At 47.2% G+C, this 4,481-nt stretch overlaps 1 protein-coding gene and 1 long non-coding RNA gene across 2 annotated transcripts in view; both read right to left on the bottom strand.

The window, feature by feature from the left end:
* The window catches only part of PARK2 (parkin RBR E3 ubiquitin protein ligase), a 1,789,008-nt gene that overhangs the window by 1,696,337 nt on the left and 88,190 nt on the right, over nucleotides 1-4,481 (bottom strand). The gene's annotated exons all lie outside the window — the stretch shown is intronic.
* LOC109304411 overlaps nucleotides 1-4,481 on the bottom strand; it is an 18,420-nt gene that overhangs the window by 1,437 nt on the left and 12,502 nt on the right. The window contains exon 2 of the long non-coding RNA XR_002099386.1: nucleotides 3,837-3,838. This is a non-coding gene — a long non-coding RNA (uncharacterized LOC109304411). The remainder of the gene's footprint in view (nucleotides 1-3,836; nucleotides 3,839-4,481) is intronic.

The following is a 4,481-nucleotide window of genomic DNA, read 5'->3' as shown; positions in this document are numbered from 1 at the left end:
TGAGATGCGGGTGCAGTAGCGCTGGCAGCAGGGGCTCTGCCTTGCTGCAGCTTTCCCAGCTGAGGTCAGGAGGGATGCAGGGGCAGTTTCCTCGGAGGCAGAAGGGGGCAAGTGGCAGCAGGGCAGAGCTCCCACTCCAAGTGCTGCCATGCCTGCATCCTGCACCCCCTGCACCAGCTGGCAAGTGGTGGCAGGGCGGAGCCCCCACTCCTAGCGCTGATGCAGGCACGGGAGTGCTGGCAGCAGGAGCTATGCTGTCCTGTTGCCCGGAGTGAGCTGTGCCTGCATTGTGCCGCCCTACCCCACACCGGCTGGGCAAGCGGCAGCAGGGCAAAGCCCTCACAGCTCCCCCTGCCACAGCAGAGGCAGGCACACCTGGAGGAGCCATGGGAGAAGCCCCCATGGCTACCCTGCTCGGGGGCCTCTGGGTGCTTGTGGCAGAGCCCCCCCGCGCAGCGCAGGGCAGTGGAGATCGTCCGCCCCGATTGGCACCTGTGCAGCAGCTGCCCCATGGTGTGGGTGCAGCGTGGCATGGCAGGGCACCGTGTGCTGTCTGGGAGGATTGTTTACTTCCTTGTTTACTTCCTTTTTTTGTTAAAAAAACTGTAGATTACTGAGGCATGCTGAGAAATGCCCCAGGAAGCAAAGGCCAGCCAACTGTTTATTATTAGGACTTGCTGAGATGCCTGAAGAGCAAAAGCCTGGTTGAAGAGGCCCTGAGGTGGCAACCCGCTGCACCATGCCACATGGATGATTATTTTTAATTGCAATGGTTGTGTTAAAAATTGTACACATTGCACTTTTTTAACTATGTGAGACAGCTGTATATACTACTTATCCAATTAAATCAATCTCCTTTGTTAGACTACCTGCTTTTCTCTTCACACCTCACTTATTTCCTCATACCTTCAAAGGATCCTCTGGAACCTCTGGGGGGCTGCAACACCATAGTTGGGAATTGATGATCTAGGCACATAACTGATTTTTCCCCAGTCTTTGAGCAGAGTCTATTTGGCTCCCTTCTGAGATTTAGGTACCTAAATTCTACTTAAGTCCTATTTAGGTGTCTTTAGAGACCAAATTTCTAGATTCCAATAGGACTACACTGGCAGCTAAGGCAGGCACCTAAGAAACTCTCAGGTTAGGTACAGATGTTCTAACACCCTGAGGCAGAAATGATCTAAGTTATATGCTTTACTCTAAGCACCCTACAATAGATCAATAGTGAACAGACCATATGTTCACCCTGGGGGATGGGGAGGGCATGCAGGTTGCCTGTACTGGGTGAGGCCAGTAGGTTGGGGGTACTTCCACATGCCTCCCAGAGGGTTCCCCAGGTGTGGCCATCCCTGATTCTTGGAGGTTTTCAAGACCTGGGTAGGCAAAGACTTAGCTGGGATGATCTAGTTAGAATGGTCCTGCTTTGAGCAGAGGTTTGGACTAGATGACCACCTGAGGTCCCTTCCAACCCTATTTTTCTGATTAGTATGATTGGCTAATGGGCATGGCTTAGCACCCCTCCTGCCCCCTGCCCTGACAGTGTCAGTCATGGGTATGACAGCTGCTGGCATACAGAGGCAACTCCGCTCAGCCGTGTCCAGCTTTAGTCCTACTCCGTGGGGCTACACCAGCTTGCAGAGGCATGGGGGTCCATAAGTGGGTGTGTGTAGAAGCTCACCCAGGGACCCCCATACTTCCACAAGCTGGCATAGCCCCTGGAAACAAGACCAGAGCAGGGCAGGCCTCCCTGCCCCACTTCCCCCTGGCAGCATCAGCCACAGGCATGACATCTGCAGACATGCAGTGGAAGTAACCCTGCTTAGCAATGTTCAGCTCCAGTCTGGCTCCCTAGGACTGCGCCTGGTCACAGAGGCATGGCAGTCCCTGGGTGGGTGTGTGAGCCCACCCAAGGACCCCCACGCCTCTGTGAGCTGGCTGAGTCCTAGGGAGCAGGACTGGAGCTGAGCAGCCCTCCCTCCATCCCCCCTTCCCCTGGCAGCATCAGCCCCTGTGCTGACTTGGTTCTGGGAGACTCCTAGGGTGGGATAGCCAGGCTCTCAGAGCAGCCTAGTGCAGGCTGGCTGCTAGCCTGCCTCCATGTGAGGAGGGGTTAGTGGGAGGCTGTAAAGCAAGCTAGGATGCCAGAGGACAGCAACCTTACTTCAGTTGGGAGGGGATCTGGTACAGAAGTTTGACAGACAAGTCTAACCTAAATCACTTAAGTCTGATACCACATTGATCGTCTATATTAGACTGGGTTCTGCCATTTTTCAACCAGACTATGTGCACTGAACTTCTGGTTATGGGTGCAGACCTATTTCCAATCACTTACACTTGTGTAAGTGTAACACCTGTACCTGGCCTCAGGTTGAAAAGCAAGACATTAAGAGGTTTAGTTAGCTCCAGGATCATACAGGGGCTGAACAGGGGTTTTGGAGATCACAGTTTCAATTTAGCACTTGAAGTCTGACTAAGTCCTGTTTTAGATATCTAAGCTATCCTTTGGATCAGGCCCCCAGCTACTCTCACCTGGGACAGTGTTCACTAAGTTCAATGATAACACAATAAGCCCCCTCTTAGACTTGAAGTGATTAAAAAAATACCCTTATGAAAACTAGATCAACAACATTCTCTGATAAAGAAAAAACAAATCAATTATAATGATAATAGCATTATCTTCCTGGAGATCTAGGTAGTACAGGTATTCACTGGGGGCTGGCTACTTAACTCGGTAGTTGTCAATGTTTTCTGGGAGCAGGCCAAAATGACCCAATTCAGGTCTGAAGTGTGCTGGTGATAGGACCCAGCTGTTGAGACTGCTGCTTCTCCCTGCTACCTGACCATACTACAATTGAAGCCCCTGCCATCAAATGCAACCAAAACCCCACCAAATATTGCCAAAATTCACCACTGCTGGAATGCCACCAAAGACCCCTAACTCCATGGGCCAGATGTGGCCCACAGGCCATAAGTTGCTGACTCCTGGCTTAACCTATATAACCTTCAAGGGCTTCAGTGTGAAATCAAGATTCTTTAGAATGACCTGCTATTCCCTGAGTCCAGAAATTGTCAAAGATCTCTTCTTTTGAGGACACTGAAGTGGAATGAATAAATTCATGTCTCGCTCTGATTTGGTTCAGCCTTCTCAGTCTTTAACCATTATACCATTATAACATTGTCATGCTACTCTTCTTAATTCTTGGGCAGTCTACATCTTTGGTCATAATTTAAGGACAGATCTATAAAAACTTTATAATAAGTTATTAAAACATTTAGAATGTATTAAACAGTTGATTAAAGAATCCAACAGACTAACAGGTTACTCATAACCACCTATAGCACCTTTGACTAAGGTGACTATAATACTTCTAAAAACGTATTATCTACTTCTGCAATATAACAATAACGCAAATTACTCATTAACTCTTCACAGGCAAGGTTCTTTGAGTAGATATGATGTTTTTTATTAGACCAACTGAGTAGTTGGGGAAAAGTTCTTGACAAGCTTTCGGGCGCAGTCACCCTTCTTCAGGCATAGAAAGTCTCTGCTTGTCTGAGAGTCCAAGGAGTCCAGCAGAGATTCCCCATGCCTGAAGAAGGGTGAATGTGTCTAAAAGCTTGCCAAGAACTTTTTTCCAACTAGTCAGTTGGTCTAATAAAAGCTATCACATCTACTCAAAGAACCTTAACTGCCTATGTCCTTAGACCAACATGGCTACAATCAAAAACCCTCATTAACTCTTCATAACTTAATTATAAACATATCACTAAGAATAAAGTGTGACCGATTTTTCCAATGAGTGGATAAGAATAGCAACAGTGTAACAATTTAGAACTTCTTCCGGGATTTGCTATTATAATTATTATTGTTCTATTATTCTATTATTGTTGTTGTTATCATTTTGCTTTTATTGTCGCTGTTGCAATAGTACTGAGGAGCCCCAGCCATTGACCCTGGACAAACAGAATAAATAGATACCTTAATTTTTTTTTGCATACAACATGCCCCAGAATAAGATGCATATTGTTTTCTGAAAGGCAGAATGAAGAAAAACTGTCTTTCCTTATTGTATGTAAATGAGTCACAGCAACTAGGGAGCTGAGCCTGGCTCATTAGTCTGCTCCCTGTGGATCATGTGCAGTTACTTTCATTTTCACCGAGACTTTTAAGTGGCAAAATCAGCCATCACTGTATTTCCTTGCTTATAGTGTGCACTCCAATTTCCAGCAACATCCCAAAACCACAGAGCTTATCTTTTGTCTCCTCCTTTCCCTAAGAAAGATAAGAGCCTACTTTTTCCTGGATGCTGTCAGTGACTAGCCAAAGCAACAACATGAAGTGTCCTACCCTGAAGGATATCATGATTCTGAAGATCTCTCTCTGTGCTCCAGAAGCAAAGCATCAACCTTAGGGTTACCATATTTCCAGCATAAAAAAAAAAAAGAGGATGCCAGGGAGGGGGAGAAGGGAGGGGCATATG

The sequence above is a fragment of the Gavialis gangeticus genome, unplaced genomic scaffold (genome assembly GCF_001723915.1).
Source record: "Gavialis gangeticus isolate Ggan-Ray unplaced genomic scaffold, GavGan_comp1, whole genome shotgun sequence".
Classification (NCBI taxonomy): Eukaryota; Metazoa; Chordata; order Crocodylia; family Gavialidae; genus Gavialis; species Gavialis gangeticus.
This window is presented reverse-complemented; position numbering and strand designations above follow the sequence as displayed.